This window comes from Lutra lutra, chromosome 8, assembly GCF_902655055.1.
Source record: "Lutra lutra chromosome 8, mLutLut1.2, whole genome shotgun sequence".
Taxonomy (NCBI): Eukaryota; Metazoa; Chordata; class Mammalia; order Carnivora; family Mustelidae; genus Lutra; species Lutra lutra.
In genome coordinates, this window is record NC_062285.1 from 11,451,922 (window position 1) to 11,474,346 (window position 22,425).

General features: G+C 41.4%; 1 long non-coding RNA gene across 1 annotated transcript; it reads right to left on the reverse strand.

Annotated features, from left to right (window-relative positions):
- Window positions 1–271: 271 nt before the first annotated feature.
- LOC125107856 (uncharacterized) lies at window positions 272–14,447 on the reverse strand. Its single transcript, XR_007129673.1, has 3 exons — window positions 14,235–14,447; window positions 13,993–14,086; window positions 272–2,062 (listed from the first exon to the last, which is right to left on the reverse strand). It is a non-coding gene; the product is annotated as an uncharacterized LOC125107856 (long non-coding RNA).
- Between the last annotated feature and the right edge of the window lie 7,978 nt (window positions 14,448–22,425).

Genomic DNA, 22,425 nt, shown 5'->3' on the forward strand with positions numbered 1-22,425 from the left:
CTTTGTTTGCCCTCCCTCCCTCTCTCCCCTCCCCTTTCTTCCTTCCTCCCTCCCTTCCCTTTTCTTCCTTCACACCTAAATAACTTTATCCTCATCAAAATTTTCAACTAGCTATATCTAGTATGCTATCCACCCCCACAACTCCTCCTAGACTCCTCCTCCCCATAATTCATTACTTATTTTGCACTCTATTCCAGAGGAATCCCCAGCTTGCATTTCCAGGTTACCAGTTTAATTACTTATTTCTATTAATTCCAGCTCACATACTGAAATTTATTTGTGGAGTTGAGGGATGACAGTTGTTTCAACTACTCTGATCACTTTTTTCTACAAACTTTGGCTTGTGATAGCCTCTCATCTCTCTGAGGGTCCTAATGGCTATTTTGTAGTTTCCTCTGATCTTTACAAATTCTGTTTTCTCATGTTAGTTCTTTTCACATTGTTGATTTTTTTCCCTCAGGTATCTGGTTGTTCTTAGAGATATGTTTAAATTTATGAGGAGAGATTTTTATTTCAGTGCTTTTAGATGAAAGGTATTCCTTCAGCAAGTTGAGCATTCTTATCGTCCTGGAAGTGAATACAGATTCCCAAGGTTGTACAGGAAAGACAAGGAGGATGTACGTGCAAGAGGGTTTTTCTTACTGTAAGGGGTTACCTTGTCTTGTAGGTGCAGGGCTCCCATCCTTATCAGCTGCCATGTGTGTGGGCTATTACTCCATTTCTGTGGTGCTCAGAGAGTCTTTCATATCAGAACTCATAATTTATTTAGAGCAGTGTACTCTCAGCATATTACAAACACACACAAACTTTCCTCATAGTCACCTATGAAACACAAGCCTTCAACACTGGAAGGGCTATCAAGATTGGAATGAGCAGAATTATCCATCAGTAAGTTTTCACTAGGGTAATGAGGCGTACTGATTTTTTATTATTGCCATAACAAATTACCACAAATTTAGTGGCTTAAAACAACCCGGGTTTGTTAGAGTTTTAGAGGCCAGAAGTCCTGAAATCAAGTTATCAACAGGGCTGTGTTCCTTCTGGAGGCTGTAAGAGGAATCCATTTCCTTGCTCTTTGCTGGCTTCTATAGGCTGGCTGCATCCCTTGGCTCATGGCCCCTCTTCCATGTATAGAGCCAACATCTCTCTCTCTGACCCTGCTTCTGTCGTTACATCTCCTTCTGTGAGTCTGACCCTCCTGCCTCTCATATAAAGAACCCTGTGATTACATTGGGCCCATTTGCATCATCTAAGATTATCTTTTCATCCCAAGATTCTTAAATGAATCAATTTTGCAAAGTCCTCTTTGCCATGTAAGATGACATATTCATGGTTCTGGAAATTAGAATATGGACATCTTTGGAAAGGGGCCATTATTCTGCCTTCCTTAGGAAGCTAAGAGTTTTGTGCCTCTCTTTAGTGAGGCATAGCAGTGGGTGGTCTCAGAGAAGATAAGGAGAAGGCATCCTTGGTTTGGAGTAGATTCCTTAATGGTCCTTCTGCCCTTTCCCTGTTGGTCCCCCACTCCCTACTGAAACCATCTCCTCCTTTTCCTACTCCTTCCCACTCCTTAACACGGATAACTCAAAGTCACCTCAGGGATGCAGAAGCCATTCCACCCAATTAACACAATTCAAAGGATAAATGTCAACATTTATACACAATATTGTCAGAAAAGGTATAAAAAGTAGGGAAGGATTCTTTACAGATTCTGTAAAGGCCTTTAAAAATCCAATTTATGTACCAGAAATGACTACATAGGTTATATAGTCGAAATACCTCTACCGAATCCTGAAATGTATATGTGTTGGGCCTGCGTTTAATCTTGGGTCGTCTCTTTAGATTATTATGTGAAATGCACTTCTGAGGTCTTTGATGAGAACCACATGGAGGAGCTTTCCCGCTGAGCTGTAGTACGGGGTAGGTGCTCTGCCCGCACAATGCATCCTGTGTAGCTCTCGTGTTTGATGGATGGCCCACTCTTCTGCGAATGTCACAGACGCATCTTTCTGAAACAGTGAAATCTGATCATAGAGCCCATATTTAATATATTGGACCTGAGCTGTTGAGAGAATTAAACACATTTCAGCTGAGGATATGGCTCTTTCCCTTTGTCTGAAACAGAGTATTTGTTATTGTTGTTCCTGTTGAACACTGTGCCCCCAAGAAAGGGCAGACAAGCAAAATAACAGATAAAGCATGGAGTAGTAGGGAGTGGGGTCAAGACCTGGCAAATTCATTAATCACAGTTAATGAGGGCCTGGAGGCCATCTAAAGTTTAATTTTGTGATTCTTAATAAGACCGTATATAATAAACAATTTAATAGAATAAACATTATTTCATAAAAGCTTCTGGTTGAAACACATTTTTCTCTTACAAATATTTTTCACATTATGAAATACTTCAGACACACAGAAAACAGAGAACAGAACATCTATGCATTTAAGATCCAGATTTAACAAATGTTAACACTCACTTTGTTTACTTTAAATATTGAAAAAAAAAATACAGGGGTGCGTGGGTGGCTCAGTCGGTTAAGCATCTGCCTTCAGCTCAGATCATGATCCAGAAGTCCCTGGATCTAGCCCTGAGTCAGGTTCTCTGACCAATGGGGAGTCTGCTTCTCCCCAGCCTCCTCCTCTTGCTTGTGCTCTCTCTGGCTCTCTGGCTCTCAAATAAATAAAATCTTAATAAATCAATCAATTTTTTTTTTTAGATTTTATTTATTTGGTAGAGAGAGCACAAGCAGAGGAGCAGCAGGCAGAGAGAGGGGGAGAAGCAGGCCGGGAGCCCAACACAGGGCTCGATCCCAGGACCCTAGCTAGGATTATGACCTGATCCGAAAGCAGACACTTAACTGGCTAAGCCACCCAGGTGCCCCAATAAGTAAGTATTTTTTAAAAATATAGACCAGATATAGTCAAAGCCCCATTTCAAGTCTCTCCCTGACCTCACTCCCCCTCTCCTCCTCCCGCCTCCATGGAGCTAGCCACTCCTCAAGTTGGTAAATATCTTTCTCATCCAGTCTTTTGTTCTTCCAAAATTTCTGCGTAGTCACAAAATACACATTTTGGTTTGATGTGTTTGGAACTTCATATACGTGGTATCATAGCACACATCATTTTGCAACTTGATTTTGTCCCTCAACATCACTTTTGAGATTGATTCCCAAAGACACCTGTGGCTCCAGTAACGGCATTTAAACAGTGTCATTCTGTCCCACTGTATTAACACACCACATTTTATTTGTCTCTTATCAACAGATACAGAAATTGTTTCTACCGTTTTGTTATTTCATAAAAGGGGAGGCGGCTGCAACAGTCACAGCTTTTGCCTTTCTTGTTTTTGTGTTTTTTTGTAGGTTTGCTTTCTAGTTTATTTCTATTTTTGCCTATTTTTAAAAAAGTATATCAATCTTGCCCTTGCCCTTTGTGTGTGGAAAGCTCCTGTGTCTCCTCTCAAGTCTACTCACGCTCCACACTTCTGTGACTTGACAGATGCCAACGTGATCTTCCCACATCAAGCAATTCAGTGATTGCAGTGGGGCGTCCTATCCTCTGGTTTGGAGTTAGTCCCATCTGGAGTCAGCAACAGGACTCAGTCCCACAAGTCAAATATCAAAACTGGTCTCTAGTGAAATCATAAAGCTTCACCCGGTTCCCTGACTCCTGCTACTGTGTGGCAGTAGGTGGGCTCTGTCTCCCAACTCTCAAAAAGCAGAAAAGTAAGAAAAACCAGCATCTTGGGTTCGTGTAGCTCTTACAATGCTCAGGTCTAAGTGTTGAGAGGAAGTAAACACCCCGTGAGTATTTACTTGCCTTGTTTTTTGAAACTTTCCCCCAAATTTCACTGAGCCTCTTGCACTTCTGGCAACTTCTATGTCTGCATGATTTAGTGAGATTTGACGTTGTTGGGAAGACCTACTATTGGTGGAGTGCAAAATTCAGAAGAGCAAAGTAAGAATATGAGCTTTTCAGAGCAACTGCCACCATATTTTTCAGCTCTGCAACCCAGAAACACAAGATTGTCATATAAGAGACACAAGTAAGAGATTTTCTCTGGAAACCAATAACAATAACAACAAAAATCCCTTAAGCTGTGAAAAATTAAATAGATTATAATTAAGGAAATATTTTAAACAAAATCCAGCTGTTAATCTACATTGATGGTGTTTTTATTCTGTTTCCAATAGCTTTGGATTGAGAAGACGCGAAGAGAATGCTTTAGGATAGAATAAAACTTACTGGTGGTATTATTTTCACCTATATCCTCTCTGAGCAGAGGTACATCCTGTTTGGCTCATATACTTGTCATCCTCATAGTAAAGGAGTGTAAGAGGCTCTATTTATTTTCATAATTAAAAAAAAATTTTAATAAACATATAATCTATTATTAGCCCCAGGGGTACAGGTCTGTGAATCACCAGGTTTACACACTTCACAGCACTCACCATAAGAGGCTCTATTTAAACCAACAATTCCAACTTAGCTCATCTTATTCTAGAACATTAGATAAGCTCAAATGTTTGCCGCAAGAACTGCTTGCTTGGAATATATACTAGGATGAAATGTAATGACATTTATTTTAAAATAAATTTAGGTGAAAAATATTTTTGAATTACACAAACAATATGATTTTAGGAACATTAGAAAGTTTAGATACTGAGGAATATGGATATATAAATACAGGCTTACGTATTACTGATTCCCATTCTTGACCACAAACTGCTCTCAAAGGAAAGACTAATGACATAAAATAAAAAATAAGACAAATCTTCAATTTAGGAAAAATGCCAACTACCTTGTATGAACATCATGGAATTCCTGCCAATACATTACAGGTTGGACTCAGTGAAGGAAGCCATGGAATTATGAGTTATGGGGGTCTTCTTTATCTGACAGAGCAGTGCAGCATTTCTGGAGGCAAGAAAAGGACATTCTGATAGGGGGGTGGGGACAACACTGGAAGGGCCAAGTCTGAAAGCACTGGGGGGATCAGGAGTGCCTGGCACGCTATGGCCCCATCTCCCTGCTACAGATCATGGAGAAGTTAAGAGTCTATAAATGAGGGGCACCTGGGTGGCTCAGTGGTTAAAGCCTCTGCCTTCGGCTCCGGTCATGATCCCAGGATCCTGGGATCGAGCCCCACATCGGGCTCTCTGCTCAGCGGGGAGCCTGCTTCCTCCTCTCTCTCTTCCTGCTTCTCTGCCTACTTGTGATCTCTGTCAGATAAATAAAATCTTAAAAAAAAAAAAAAGTCTATAAATGAAGCTGATGGCCAGGAAGCAAGAGGCTCGTCCTTACTATTTTCCTATGATCTGGTGATTTCTTCAAAGGATACAGGCTCCTTATGACTTGGGGATGTCCCTAATCTTTAGGGGATGAGTTTTTAAGATAAAAAAGAATAGTAGGAGGAAGAGCAAGATGGCAGAGGAGTAGGAGACCCAACTGCATCAGGTCCCAGGAGTTCAGCTAGATAGTTATCAAACCATTCTGAACACCTACATACTCAACAGGAGATTGAAGAGAAGAAGCACAGCAATTCTGCGAACAGAAAAGTGACACTTTCTGGAAGTCATATTCTATCCCTTCATTGTATTTAGCCTTATTTTCAGTATACATATGTTTTTCTTTCTTTAAAATTTTGGGATACAGTTTTGTCTAACAGATCAAAATATACCCTTAATCTAGTGCATGGCTTTGTTTTAGTCTGCAGCATGATCACATTCTTTCCTTTTTTTTTCTTTTTTCAACCTACTTTTTATCAATTCCTTTTTTTAGAATATTTTTAAATTTTCGTCTTTACAGTCATTTTCTATCCCTTCATCGTTTTTACCCTTATTTTTGTATATATATATGTTTTTCTTTCTTTAAAATTTTGGGAACAGACCAAAATACACCCAAAATCAAGAATCAAGTCTGTGGCTCTATTCTATTCACCAGTCTAATATATGTATGTATGTATGTGTGTGTGTGTGTGTGCGTGTGTGTGTGTGTAAATATAGATATAAATATATACTATATAATTTATATTTATGTAAATATATATAATTATATATAATATATAGTATGTCATAAGTATTATATGTAATATTTTTAATATATATAAATTTCTTTTTCCCTCCTTTCTTCTCCTGGTTTCAGGTCTCTTCCAATTTGGTTAGCGTATATTTTTCTGGGGTCATTGCTACCCTTTTAATATTTTGTTCTCTCATTCATCTATTATCTGGATAAAATGACAAGGCAGAAAAACTCACCTCAAAAAAAAAAAAAAAAAAAAAACCAAAAAGCAGGACCGACGGCTAGGGACCTAATAAATACAGACATTAGTACGATGTCAGATCCAGAGCTCAGAATAATTATCAAGGTGCTAGCTGGGCTTGAAAAAAGCATGGAAGATGTTAGAGAATCCCTTTCTGGAGAAATAAATCTATCTCTGGAGAGAGAAAAGAACCAAAATCTAACCAAGTTGAAATCAAATAAGCTATTAATGAGGTGCAATAAAAAAATGGAGGCTCTTACCACTAGGATAAATGAGGCAGGAGAGAGAATTAGTGATATAGAAGATCCAATAGTGGAGAATAAAGAAGCTGTGAAAAAGACAAACTACTGGACCATGAGGGGAGAATTCGAGAGATAAAGTGGTACAATAAGATGAACAATGTTAGAATAATTGGGATTCCAGAAGAAGAAAAAGATGGGCAGAAGATATATTTGGAGCAAATTATAGCAGAGAATTTCCCTAATTTGGTGAAGGAAACAATCATCAAAATTCAGGAGGCAAGAACTCCCCTCAAAATCAATAAAAATAGGTCCACACCTCATCATCTAATAGTAAAACATACAAGCCTCAATGACAAAGAGAAAATCCTGAAACCAGCTTGGGACAAGAGGTTTGTAACATACAATGGCAGAAATATTACATTGCTAGCAGACCTATCCACAGACAACTGGAGGGACAAAAAGAACTGGCATGATATATTTAGAGCACTACATGAGAAAAATATGCAGCAAATAATACTATATCCAGCTAAGCTGTCATTGAAAATAGAAGGAGAGATAAAAAGCTTCCAGGACAAACAGAAGCTAAAGAATTTGTAAACACCAGATCAATCAATGTGACACAATACAGTAATAAAAAAAAAGAACAAGAACCATGTGATACTCTCAATAGATGCTGAAAAAGCATTTGACAAAGTACAGCATCCTCTCTTGATCAAAACTCTGCAAAGTGTAGGCATAGAGGGTATATACATCAGTATCATCAAAGCCACCTATGAAAAACCCCCAGCAAATATCATTCTCAATGGAAAAAAACTGAGAATTTCTGCTACAGTCAGGAACACAGCATGGATGTCCATTATCACCAATGGATGTCCATTATGCTATTCAACATAGTACTATAAGTCCCAGCCTCAGCAATCAGACAACAAAAAGAAATTAAAGGCATCCAAATCAGCAAGAAGTCGTCAAACTCTTGCTCTTTGCAGATGATATGATACTTTATGTGGAAAACCCAAAAGACTCTACTGCAAAACTGCTAGAACTCATACAGGAATTTAGTAAAGTGTCAGGATATAAAATCAATACACAGAAATCAGTTGCATTTCTATACACCAGCAACAAGACAGAAGAAAGAGATATTAAGGAGTCAATCCCACTACAACTGCACCCCAAACCATAAGATACCTAAGAATAAGCCTAACCAAAGAGGCAAAGAATCTGTACTCAGAAAACTATAAAGTACTCATGAAAGAAATTGAGGAAGACACCAAAAGAAATGGAAAAACATTCCATGTTCATGGATTGGAAGAACAAATATTGTGAAAATATCTATGCTACCTAAGCCATCTACACATTTAATGCAATCCCTATCAAAATACTATTAATATTTTTTCAAAGAAATGGAACAAATAATTCTAAAATTTATATGGAACCAGAAAAGACCTCAAATAGCTAGAGGAAGGTTGAAAAAGAAAAGTTGGTGGCATCACAATTCCAGACTTCAAGCTCTATTACAAAACTGTCATCATCAAGACAGTATGGTACTGGCACAAAAAATAGACACACAGATCAATGGAATAGAGAGGCCAGAAATAGACCCTCAACTCTACAGTCAACTAATCTTTGACAAAGCAGGAAGGAATGTCCAATGGAAAAAAGATAATCTCTTCAACAAATGGTCTTGGGAAAATTGAACAGACACATGCAGAAGAATGAAATTGGACCATTCCCTTACACCGCACACAAAAATACACTCAAATTGGATGAAAGACCTCAGTGTGGGAAAGGAATCCATCAAAATCCTTGAGGAGAACATGGGCAGCAACCTCTTCGACCTCAGCCACAGCAACTTCTTAGAAACATCACCAAAGGCAAGGGAAGCAAGGGCAAAAATGAACTACTAGAACTTCATCAAGATCAAAAGCTTTTGGACAGCAAAGGAAAGAGTCAACACAACCAAAAGACAACTGACAGAATGGGAGAAGACACTTGCAAATGACATATCAGATAAAGGGGTAGCATCCAAAATCTATAAATAACTTATCAAACTCAACATCCAAAGAACAAATAATCCAATCAGGAAATGGGCAGAGGACATGAACAGACATTTCTGCAAAGAAGACATCCAGATGGCCAATAGACACATGGAAAAGTTCTCAACATCACTTGACATTAGGGAAATACAAACCAAAAGCACAATGAGATACCACCTCACACCAGTCAGAATGGCTAAAATTAACAAGTGAGGAAATGACAGATGTTGGCAAGGATGTGGAGAAAGGGGAACCCTCTTACACTGTTGGTGGGAATGCAGGTTGGTGTAACCACTCTGGAAAACAGTATGGAGGGTCCTCAAGAAGTTGAAAATAGAGCTACCCTATGACCCAGCAATCGCACTGCTGGGTATTCACCCTAAAGATACAAATGTAGTTATCCAAAGGGGCACGTGTACCTGAATGTTTATAGCAGCAATGTCCACAATAGCCAAACTGTGGAGAAAACCTAGATGTCCATCAACAGATGAATGGATCAAGAAGATGTGGTATGTATGTATGTATGTGTGTGTATACACTCATACAAAATGGAATACCATGGAGCCATCAAAAGAAATGAAATCCTGCCATTTGCAATAACGTGGATGGAACTAGAGGGTATTATGCTCTGCAGAATAAGTCAGTCAGAGAAAGACAAGTATCATACGATCACTCTGAAATGAGGAGTTTGAGAGGCAGGGCGGGGGGATCGTGGCAGGTAGTGAGGGCAAAAAATGAAATAAGATGGGATCGGGGGAGACAAACCATAAGAGACTCTTAATCTCAGGAAACAAACTGAGGGTTGCTGGAGGGGAGGTGGGGGGAGGGATGGGGTGGCTGGGTGATGGACATTGGGGAGGGTAGGTGCTACGGTGAGTGCTATGAATTGTATAAGACTGATGGTTCACAGACAAGTACCCCTGAAGCAAATAATACATTATGTGTTAATAATTAAAAAAAAAATTCTTGTAACCATATAAACAAAAGTAGAAAGAAGGAGATGAAATTAAGTTTCGTATGTTGTATGTAATCTAACATATCAAAAGTAATATCATTATACCATGTAATAATTACTAAAAAAATTTTTAAAAAATAGACCAGAGAAGAAACAGTCATATTCATTTGGGGTTATTTCCATAGCTTTGGGCCAACAGCAGTGAAAGGAAGAGAAGGAAGAAAGCTATGAATACCTGAAGGGTTTTGTTTTGTTTCAATCCTAAAGTTCTTGGCAATGTGGCTGGCTAACACCATTGCAGGGAAACAAATTGAAGTCACAGCCCCTGGTAAGGCCACTGTACCCCACCAGGACGCCAGTCCTCCACCAGGAATGTGGTTATAAGAAACCAAACAAATGGGGCTCCTGGGCGGCTCAGTGGGTTAAAGCCTCTGCCTTAGCTCAGGTCATGATCCCAGGGTTCTGGGATCGAGCCCCACATCAGGCTCTCTGCTCAGCAGGGAGCCTGCTTCCTCCTTTCTCTCTCTCCGCCTGCCTCTCTGCCTGCTTGTGATCTCTGTCTGTCAAATAAAATAAAATCTTAAAAAAAAAAAAAGAAACCAAACAAATGAGAACAAACAGTAACATCAACACCTGAAATTATTGTATGTCAACTACATGGAACTAACAGGGGCACCTGGGTGGCTCAGTGGGTTCAGTTCTGCCTTCTGCTCTGGTCGTGGTCTCAGGGTCCTGGAATTGAGTCCCGTGTCTGGCTCCCTGCTCAGCAGGGAGTCTGCTTCTCCTTCTGCTGCTCCACTTGCTTGTGCTCTCACTCTCTCCCTCAAATAAATAAATAAAATCTTAGGGGAAAAAAAAAAACCCTATACTGAAGTAACAAACAAATAATAAGGTCAAAAACAGAAATCGGGCGCCTGGGTGGCTCAGTTGGTTAAGCGACTGCCTTCGGCTCAGGTCATGATCTCGGGGTCCTGGGATCGAGTCCACGTTGGGTTCTCTGCTCGGCAGATAGCCTGCTTCCCTTTCTCTCTCTCTGCCTGCCTCTCTGCCTACTTAGGACCTCTACCTGTCAAATAAATAAATAAAATCTTTAAAAAAAAAAAAAAAAAAGGTTGGGGGACGCCTGGGTGGCTCAGTTGGTTAAGCAGCTGCCTTCGGCTCAGGTCATGATCCCAGCGTCCTGGGATCGAGTCCCACATCCGGTTCCTTGCTTGGCGGAGAGCCTGCTTCTCCCTCTGCCTCTGCCTGCCATTCTGTCTGCCTGTGCTCGCTCTCTGACAAATAAAAACTTTAAAAAAAAAATGGTTGGAAACAGTTTGTCTGGAAACAGAAGTTTGCCTACAAAAATTAGGTTAAAAACAATTGTGATCTGTTCTTATAACCAGCAAGAAGTATTTATAATCTATACTTATAGGCATTAATATAGATGAAAATCCCAAAAGGTTAATTTTCATGTTATTTCATCTAGACTAGTCTGAAATTATGTACTATGGAATAATATACTGCTTCGCATTTCAGTGTGGGAAGGGGGTCAAGAAAAGCCAGGGGGGGCTAGCCCCAGAATTCGGGGTTGTAGGAAGGGGATGAGGTCAGAGGAGTAATCATGTTTCCATCTTTTTTTTTTTTTTTTAGATTTTATTATTTGACAGAGCGAGCACAAGCAGGGGGAGCAGCAGAGGGAGAGGGAGAAGCAGACTCCCCACTAAGCAGGGAGCCTGAAGAGGGGCTCGAACCCAGGACCCTGGGATCAGGGCCTGAGCTGAAAACAGAGGCTTTACTGACTGAGCCACCCAGGCATCTCTGTTTCCATCTTTTTACCTCGGGGCAGGCTGGCTGTAGGGTACAGTAGAATTCTACAATGGACCCAGTGATCTCTGTTCCCTACTTACACCTGCAATGATGTCACTTAATATTGCAAAAGGGATTTTACAGATACAATCAAGGTAATTTATCAGTTGATTTTCAGTTAATCCAAAGGGAGATTGCCTGGGTGGGTTTAACTTGATCAGAGAAACGCTTCAAAAGCAGACTTTCTTCCAGCTAGTTGCAGAATAGGAAGCCAGAGATTCAAAGTGGGAGAAGGATGTGACTGGCATGCCATTGTTGGCTTGAAGATAGGGGTGCCATAGGTCAAAAACCTCAGGACTTAAATTCTTCAACTGCAAGGAACTGAGTTCTGCCAGTAAGACTAACTGGATGCTGTTTCTTCCCTAGAACTTCCAATGAGAATTCAAGATGGCCATCAGCTTTTTCTTCTTTTTTTAAAGATTTTATTTGAGAGAGAGACAGAGAGAGAGCATGAGCAGGCGGGGGGAAGGACAGAGGGAGAGGGAAAAGCAGGCTCCCTGCTGAGCAGGGATTTTCCCCATTCGGGGACTTGATCCCAGGACTCTGGGATTACGACCTGAGCTGAAGGCAGACGCTTAGCCAACTGAGCCACCCAGACGCCCCAAGCTGGCCATCATTTCGACTTCATCATTTCGACTTGGACTTTACCCCATCCCACCCTGCTGGACTTCCTACACACAGAGCCCTGAGCTGTGAATGGGTGTCGTCTTAAGCAGCGATGTGTTACAGAAACAATGGAAACGGATACACATGGGTATTTATATTGTTGTAGCTGTACCTTTTACATATGCTATCAATATTCTTTGGTGTGATTTCCTTATTTAATAAGTCTTTTTGTTGTTTGCGGAATATTTTTCAAAATTTATTTTTAATGAGATGTAATTGACGTGTGTTGACTGGATACATTTGTAGGTTAAAGAGAAAATCAGCAATGAATTCTATTGACTTCAGTGTGCCTTCAACAATGTAGATGTGATGGGGGAGGAGGGAGGGAGGCATCTGTAAAAAGAATGTAAAAATCTGACCCTTGCGATAATGACAATATGGCTTCCAGACAAATCATGGGGTCATGGGCCCTTTTTTTATGATAAGTCTTTTAGTAGACTGCATAGAGTTACCAAGCAAAGATTACAACGCTGGGCCAAGAATGCTGACTACTATTTATGGAGGCCTAGAATTTGGGAAATGATTCAGGCCTGTTTATTCTATGTAATGATGTTATTGTTGAACTAAACATAGGGGTTGTAAAGTGATTCTGTATGTTGGTCTAAATGTGTAAATATTTCTGTTATGGTATCCATATGTACACTGACCATGAATATTTTATTTTGTGGTGTGCTTGAATTAAATCCATTACAATCAAAGAAGGCATTTGAACCTGGAGTGAAGCTGGCATGGCTGCCATATCCTGAACCCAGGAGGCATGAAATTGCGACAAATAATACAAGGAAATATGGGCATAAGACCCGAAGCCTTAAGAAGGCAATGCTATCACCTCTAAAAAACAATTTAGCAGATTTTAACAGATGTGCGATGAATGGCACCGGATAAATGAAACCAAATGTAAATAATCAGCCACAAGATGGCATTTGAATACTGATGAATTTAAAGTTTGGGACTGTATTGTGACTTAAACAGATATTTGTCTCAACCTCTTCCCTCCTCTGGTCACTTTTTCTCATATCACCTTGTCATAAGACCATCAGGCTTATTTTTTCTATAGCCTAACAGTCCTAAAATACTTATTTTTCAGCTTTTTAAAAATCTCTTGTTAGTGGTTAGTTTTATGTCAGGTTGAGCCATGACATGCCCAGATATTTGGTCAGACATGACTGTGGATATCTCTGTGAGGATATTTTTGAATGAGATTAACATTTGAATTGGTACACTGCGTAAAGAAGATTGCGCTCTATACTGTGGGTGGGCCCCATCTAATCAGTTGAAGGCCTGAACCTTCTCCAACCTTCTCCTGTCTGATACCCTTCAACTGTACCACTGGCTCTCCCTGGTTCTCTGGTAGCCTACCAGTCTTCAGACTCAAAGTGGGACGTGGGTCCTGCAGATTTTGGACTTAATTATGTGAATCAGTTCCTTATAACAAATCTATCATCTCTTTCTCTTTCTCTCCTTTCTCTCTCTCTCTCTCTCTCATCAGATTTATCAGTCTGTCATCTATCTATCTGTCCCACTGGTTTGATTTTTCTGGAGAATCCTGCCTACTATATCTCTCAATTTATTATTGACAAACTCCCCACTATTATGAAAGTTCCATAAAGGCAAGGGCTTTGTTTCATTTGATTTTATAACCCTGGTGGCCAGATGGGTCCTTAAAAATCATACAGACAATATTTGCTGAGTGAAAGTATCTCCTTGGGGGAAGCCTGATGCATTTATATATTCTCGGGTGGCACTGAAGGGGACACATATGTCAGCTCGAGAAACCAGTGTCTCCTTGGGTGAGTGGTGAAACTTGTCCTGTTGTTGCAAAAAATAAAAGGGAAGAGAATTTTTAGGAGTCAAAGCATATTATTACTCAAAGGGGAAGTTTATATAAATTCTGCTAAAAAGCAGGGATAATCTATCCATGAATTTTAAATATCATGTAGATATTTGGAAATCATGTACGTTGATAAAGAAAAATGAGACTCTTACCCCGCAGCTTTGGCCAGGGCTGGAATCTCCAATCATATGGTTCTATTGCCCCGGAGATCGTCCGTGTTGACCATGTCATTCAGCTGAAAGCAAACTGCAACGAGAACAGTGTCGGTCATGACTACAAATCTCAGTTGTACAGAAACCATTGCCGCAGGCTGTGGGCACTATGGATGTGAGCCAAGAGGCTTATGCGTCACGCCTGTGACCTGCGCATTCCATGACAAATCACCATGTCTCACCGCAGTGCGTTGCTATGATAAAACAGGTAGTCCTCTCCTGGGAGCAGTCTCCCAAAGTTTTGGGGGAAAAAAAAAAAATCAGGTGAGAAATATATCCTGCCCGACTTATTGACTGGACTGAACAGAGTCAGGGTCCGATCAGGAAACGCACTATTTTTCTCTCGCGCTGCCTTCAGACAAGCTCTTCCTGGCCTCCTTTCCCTGGTCCCCACTGGCAGCTGGCGTATGCACTTTCAGCGGGGAGCTGTCAGGAGTTGGACGTCCAGTCCACTGTAACCCAAAACTGCCCCTTGGCTCCAATACCAGCCACTCGTCTCCTTCCCCTCCTGCCTGCAAGCTGTGGTTCAGGAATCTGCGGTGGGGTCAGGTGAGTTCGCACTCTCTGTGACCATCCCCAGTGTAACCTGAAACTGGCCGCTGGACACGGGAGGCAGGGAAGGCAGACAGAGACGGAAGAAAGAGGAAAGTCCCCCCATATTCATAAGCAAGGAAACTTATTTAGGAGGCTTGTCTTGGCGGCGACAAGAGGAACAGATCTCCGCACCTGCCTGGCAGAATCTTAAGTTTATGCGGCGTCTATGACTGGGTCCAGTCAGGTATCCAGTCGAGGGTTCTGTCTCAACACCACATTTCTGTCGCAATGCTGTATCCTTGGAGCAGCTCTGGGAACATTCCAAGCGGACGGGGGAGAGGCTGGGGAGTCTCCAATTGCCTGGGTCCTGCTCAAGGGTCACCTGGCGGGGACGGGTATATTATAGAATGTTTTATTCTTTTTGTTGTTAACTTATTGAGATATAATTGACATACAGCATTATATTAGTTTCAGGCGTTCTACAACATGATTTGACATTTGTGTACATTACCAGACGGTCACTGCAGTGTCTGTCACCTTACAAAGTGAACGCAGTGTTCCAGACAGTATGCCCAGGACGGACACGGTCACAGCTTCTTGAGGACCTCCTCCCACAACGCAGCGCTTTCCTGAATGCTCCACTCTGACCTCACACTTCTCCATTAACTACTGTTTTCCTAGGTGGGGTGGGACAAGGAATGAGAAGAAGGGGAGACAGAAAAGGGACAATGTTCTCTTCACGGGGATGGCGGTGTTTCTCCTTCTCCGGGCAGCGTCACATCGCCCTCTGTGAGTTGGACCCCCCAGTGCTGGCTCTTGGGAGGCATATTAGCAGATCCTCAGAGAAGCCCAATGGGGAGCTCTGCCCTGTGCTCTCCCGACCCCTCCCACCTTCACCTTACTTCATTTCCTGCTTGCCTGTCACAACTGCCCACCCCCGCCGGCTTTCTTCAAAGTCTCTTCATCCTGACTGGGAGCCCCCTTGGTGGCCGGGGTGGGAGCCTGTGGAAGCTCGCTCATGCTCAGTCACCTGCCACAGAACCCTTAGCCCATGCAACTCGTGCTTCTGTGCCCGCTCCTCCTCAAACGGGGCAAGTACAGCTGGCTAGACGCCTGTCCCCTGCAGCCTTTGGCCTCCAGGACCCTGTGGGTGGCTTCAGGATCTTCCAGCTGGGAAGCCGGCACCCCCATCTGAGTGTTTCTCCATGGAGCCGCCCTCACCTGCTTTGGCGACATTACTGCCCACCTTCCCCAGCTGCAGGGCTGCACGGGGAGGGTGCACCCCCCACCCTTCCCCTTTGACTAAGCACCAACCCGTTCTCCGTCCAGGCCTGGGGAGGCACCTGTGCCATGGTTTTACTGGATCATCTGAGTTTCAGCATTTGCACAGGTAATAGAATTTTTTTTTTAAAGGGAGCCTTCCAATTGCATATACCTAAGTCTCACAAAACCTGGTTACCCCACCTCCTGAGGGAAACTGCTCAGACTAAGTGATTGTCCTCCCTGACAATTCAAGGGACACCAAGGGTGGGAGAATAAAATGGGACAGGCAGCCCCTGACCTGCCAGTTTGGTTAGAAACTGGCTTTCAGGGCTCCATTTGAGCCATACATTAAGTTAAAATCTGGGGAAGCGTGTTTTGCCCTCATTATTCGAGGTGACTCCAGGGTCAGTAGAACACATACCTGTTGATCTATCTAGTCTATCAACACAGACACTTTAAAAAACAAAGTGAGCGCATACATGTAATTCTTCAATTTTCTTCTTATTTAACACATTACAGGCATTTCCTTGTCTCTCTGTATAAATCTATCTCATTCTGCTTACCATCAGAGTGCATGATAATTTTTAGTCCCTATTAATTGACATTTATTCTAATTTTTCTTTATTAGAAACATACTTTTATGTAATGTTACTGTCCAGAAAGGTCATACAAGCACCCACCGGGACTGCGCGACAATACCCATCCACCCCTGAGAAGGACAGGTGCTATAAATCTTCATTTTTGCCAAATGTAGAGGCTCTGAACTTATCTCCTCCCTTCAGTTTGAAAAAATAGATTACAAATGAAGTTGAACATCTTTACCTATGTATATTCACCTTTTAACTTATTTAATTTCTTCTATAGCGAATTAATACTTTATGTTCTTCTATCTTTTAGTTTTGACTCTGGATGCCCATTAGGTCCATGTTAATACCGACTGCACGGGATGTTAAATATCAAGAGCTTGTCGTGGCATTACCCCCGGGGGCAGGTAACTGTACTTCGTGTGGAGCTATCACTGACAAGGGACACCTTTTCTATAGATAAGCAGTTGCACAGTGTTCCTCGGGGCTGAGATTACTTAGTGCAGCTGGTGTGTGGGCCGTGGGCTTGACCCAGACAGCAGGTGGGCAGGCTGCAGTGCAGGGAAGGGTTTAAGACTAAGGTTGTTGCCGCATGACCTTGATTTTCACAGTCCTCAAGATTGGGGTGGGATTAGACCTCTTCGGCCATTGGTGGTGGGAATAGTGTTTACTGCTCTTGAACTCAAGTAAGCGGAGTTCGGACTGCTCAAGAGAGCCCTAGTAAGGGTCTTGGCTAAGGTGGCCGCCAGGCCTGGATAGGCAGCACCAGATCAGTCAGCCCCAAATGTCATTTTCCGTTCAGGGCAAGGAAGAAAGCATGGGGGCAGGGGCCAATCTTGAATTTAAGTGGCTGCCCTCAGGCTGAAGAGTCCCCCCCATCATGTGGCTTCCAGTTAGCTCCAGAGAAGGGCTTCCAGACTGGCAAATAAATAAATCGGATGTCCAGTTAAGTTTGAATTTTAGATAAACAAATTTTTTGAAAGATTTTATTTGAGAGAGAGAGCATGAGCAAGGGGAAGAGTAGAGGGAGGGAGAGACTCCCCACTGAGCAGGGAGCCTGATGCGGGCTCCATCTGGGCACTTTGGGATCATGACCTGAGCTGAAGGCAGACACTCAACTGAGTCACCCAGGCACCCCCACAAAACAAATTTCAGTACTGAAGTATATTTTATGCAATATTTGGGATATACTAAAAAGTATTTGTTGTGGGGCGCCTGGGTTGCTCAATTGTTAAGCATCTGCCTTTGGTTCAGGTCATGATCCCAGGGTCCTGGGATCAAGCCCCATGTCGGGCTCCCTGCTCAGCAGGAGCCTGCTTCTCCCTCTCCCACTCCCCCTGCTTATATTCCTGCTCTTGCTGTCTCTGTCAAATAAATAAAATCTTTAAAAAAAAAGTATTTGTTGTTTATGTGTAATTGATATTTCACGGAGTATGCGGTGTTGTAGCTGGATACCCTTTTCTAGATTGATGAGTTACCTTGAACATAGCTCCGGGTGCCCAGGATCCAAATTGTACAGCATATTGTATTAAGGACCGGCCCCATGGTAGAAGGGCTCTAGGAGCCCAAACTTCACAATTAGCAAGAGCAGCTTTGATCTTCCAGCAGAAACAGACTTGGGGAATGAAAGAGAGCGCATCCCTGGCATTCTCCTGGTAAGTTTCACAGGCTTCCGCAGAGAAGCCACAGGGTACCCAGCATCAAAAATGCCAGTTCACACAAGAGAGTTCCGTATTTCCCAGGGTAGAGCCTCACTCACCGCAGCATCGAGTTGCCAGAAACGTGAGACCCAGAGAAAAACAGTAATTCAGCTGACTGAATATGGTGAATGGAAAATGAAGGCTTAGTGCCTGGAACTGTATCACTGTAGAGGTAATTAGCAAGAACAGAGCATGTTTAAGAATGCCGCTTTCTGAAGGGGGATCCAGTACGTACAGGAAACTTTCTCCCCTGTGTATTAATGCATAGTGCCCAGTTTAACTTCTTGGTGGAAGATCTCTTCAAATGGAGTTTAAATTCCTAAATTGTGGACTCTGGACAACTGATGGAGATTAACCAGTATCTTGGTGACTTGAATCACGATCTTCTCCATTCTTTCCTTCAGACACCAATGACTTTTTGCCTTGTACTTCACAACTGTCTTAAACTACCTGAAAACATAATTTTATCTGGGATAATTGCATATAGGGTCTGCAAATTGGCTTGCTTCCTAAATTTGGTAGCTATAAAGCTGATGTTAGGATATTCTTACCTTTCTTTGAACACACTGGACTTGTTAAAGCCAGGGTGTATGGGAGGCTGGAAGTTCAACTTCTCTGGTCCAGAAGGAATTACACCTTTCCAGAGAGCAACCCGTCTACTGCTGATGAGTAATGCTCTCTCCACCCAAGCATCGAGGGAGGTCTAGAGATCATGAGCAAAATCAAACATGACAGAGGAGGAGGAATATTAAACCTCAATTTCTTTGGGTTTTTAACTCACCAGGGCAGAAGCTTTGGGATGTTATATCTTTTAGATTGTAGTTTAAGAATTTTGGATTTTGAAATTGGAGGGGGAGACGAAGCATGAGAGACTGTGGACTCTGACAAACAAACAGGTTTTTGGAGGAAGGGGGTGGCGGGATGGGTAAGCCTGGGGTAGGTATTAAGGAGGGCATATATTACATGGAGCACTGGGTGTAATACACAAACAATGAATCTTGGAACCCTGAAAAAAATAAAAATAAGGAATAAAAGCATTAAAATAAAAAAAAAGAATTTTGGATTTTGTAATCCTAAAATTTGTATGGAACCAGAAAAGACCCCAAATAGCCAGAGGAATGGTGAAAAAGAAAGTCAAAGCCGGTGGCATCAGAATACCAGACTTCAAGCTCTATGACAAAGCTGTCATCATCAAGACAGTATGGTACTAGCAAAAAAACAGACACATAATCAATAGAACAGAATAGAGAGCCCAGAAACGGACCCTTAACTCTATGGCCAACTAATCTGCGACAAAGCAGGAAAGAATGTCCAATGGAAAAAAGAGAGTCTCTTCAACAAATAGTGTTGGGAAAATTGGACAGCCACATGCAGAAGAATGAAATTGGACCATTTCCTTACACCACACATGAAAATAGACTCAAAATGGATGAAGGATCTCAATGTGAGAAAGGAATCCATCCAAATCCTTGAGGAGAACACAGGCAGCAACCTCTTTAACCTTAGCTGCAGCAACTTCTTCCTAGAAACATCACCAAAAGCAAGAGAAGCAAGGGCAAAAATGAACTATTAGAACTTCATCAAGATTAAAAGCTTTTGCACAGCAAAGGAAACAGTCAACAACACCAAAGACAAATGACAGAATAGGAGAAGATATTTGCAAATGACATATCAGATAAAGGGCTCGTATCCAAAATCTATAAAGAACTTATCAAACTCAACACCCAAAGGACAAATAATCCAATCAAGAAATGGGCAGAAGACATGAACAGACATTTCTGCAAAGACATCCAAATGGCCAACAGACACATGACAAAGTGTTCCACATCATCTGGCATCAGGGAAATACAAATCAAAACCACAGTGAGATACCACCTCACACCAGTCAGAATGGCTAAAATTAACAACACAGGAACCAAATGTTGGTGAGGATGCAGAGAAAGGGGAATCTCCTTATACTGTTGGTGAGAATGCAAGCTGGTGCAGCCACTCTGGAAAACAGTATGGAGGTTCCTCAAAAAGTTGAAAATAGAATTAACCTAGGGCCCAGCAATTGCTCTATTGGGTATTTACCCCAAAGACAAAAATGTAGTGATCCAAAGGGACATGTGCACCTGAATGTTTATAGCAGCAATGTCCACAATAGCCAAATGATGGAATGAACCTCGATGTCCATCAACAGATGAATGGATAAAGAAGATGTGGTATATATACACAATGGAATATTATGCAGCCATCAAAATTGAAATCCTGCCATTTCCAACAACATGGATGGAACTAGAGGGTATTATTCTAAGCAAAATAAGTCAATCAGAGAAAGACAATTGTCATATGATCTCACTGATAAGAGAAATTTGAGAAACAAGACAGAAGATCATAGGGGAAGGGAGGGGCAAGATGAAACCAGAGAGGGAGACAAACCATGAGAAACTCAATCTCAGGAAACAAACTGAGGGTTGCTGGAATGGAGGGTGTGTGGGAGGATAAGGAGAGGGTGGTTGGGTGATGGACATTGGGGAGGGTATATGCTATGGTGAGTGTTGTGAATTATGTAAGGTTGATGAATCACAGACCTATACCTGTGAAACAAATAATACATTATATGTTAATAAAAAAAAGAATTCTGGATTTTGACTGATTGATTTGCTGTGTTGTTGGAATAGTTCTGTATCTTTAAATTTTTAAGTACTTACTTTTTAATTTAAATTTTAGTTAACATATTGGTGTGATACTGGTTTCTTGAGGTGAATTCCAGTAATCTCCAGTGCTCATCACAAATGCCCTCTTAAATGCCCATCACCCATCTAGTCATCCTCTATCTTCTTCCCTCCATCAACCCTCAGTGTGTTCTCTATAATTGAGAGTCTCTTATGCTTTGTTTCCCTCTCTCTTTGCCCTTCCCATATGTTCATCTGTTTTCCTTCTTAAATTCCACATATAGTGAAATCATATATGGTATTTGTCTTTCTCTGACCTACTTCATTTAGCATGATACTCTCTAGCTCCATCCACATTGTTGCAAATGGCAGGACTTCATTTTTTTGATGGTTGAATAATATTCCATTGTATATATACGCCACATTATCTTTATCCATTCCTCAGTGAATGGACATTTGGGCTCTTCCATCTTTTGGCTATTGTTGATAATGCTACTATAAATATGAGGGTGCACATACCCCTTCGAATCTGTATTTTTGCATCTTTTGTGTAAATACCCAGTAGTGCAATTGTTGGATTGTAGAGTAGTTCTATTTTTAACTTTTTGAGGAATTGGATTTTGATCTCTTTAAAAGTTAATCTTCAAATTTTAATTTCTCAGGAAGAAATTCATAATGGGAAGGGGGTGTTCATTCAAATGTGAAGTAACTTTATGTTGTTGGAATTTTATTAACTTAAATAACAAAAAATTTAATATAAACAGTTTTGGATTAGCTCATTACCATGAAGAAACTCTGACAATATGGCCGGATGTAATTAGGTTGAAAAATAGAATAGGGAGGGTTTAGCCTTGATTACAGATTGGCTCAAGGAAAGAAATTAATGTGTTTGCATGATTCCAGACCATATTAAAGGATGCAAAACTTGCTATTTTATGAAGATAGCATTATCTTAATACCAAAATCTGATATAAAGATAACAGATAAAAACATACAGTGGTCCTCCTTTATCCAGGGGGATACACTGAGACCCCCAGTGGACACCTGAAACTGCATAGTGCTTAACCCTAAATATATTATGTTTTTTCCTATATATACATACCTATGATAAAGTTTTATTTATAAATTAGGCACAGATTAACAACAATAAAATAGAGCAATTATAACAATGTACTGCAATCCAAGTTATGTGAATGTGGTCTCTCTCAAGATACCTTAATTCTACTGTACTCATTCATCCTTCTAATTGTGATGATATGAGATGATGAAATGTCTGGGTGTTAAGAGGAGGTGAGGTAAGCGATGTTGGCATGTGATGTAGTGTTAGGCTGCTGTCAATCTTTTTTTTTTTTTTTTTTAAGATTTTATTTATTTGTCAGAAAGAGAGAGCACAAGCAGAGGGGAGCAGCAGCAGGCAGAGGGAGAACCAGGCTCCCAGCCAAGCAAGCTCAGTGCTCAGAATGAGGGCCATCTGCTTCTGGACCATGGCTGACCATGGGTCACTGAAACTGGGGACAGTGAAACCATGAATAAGGGGGACTATTGTACAGCTAGTTCATGTTACTCGTGGGAGTTCTGTTCCATACAACTGCCATAGACCCTGAATTTGTGAATACTGACCCATCGCTCCTAGGG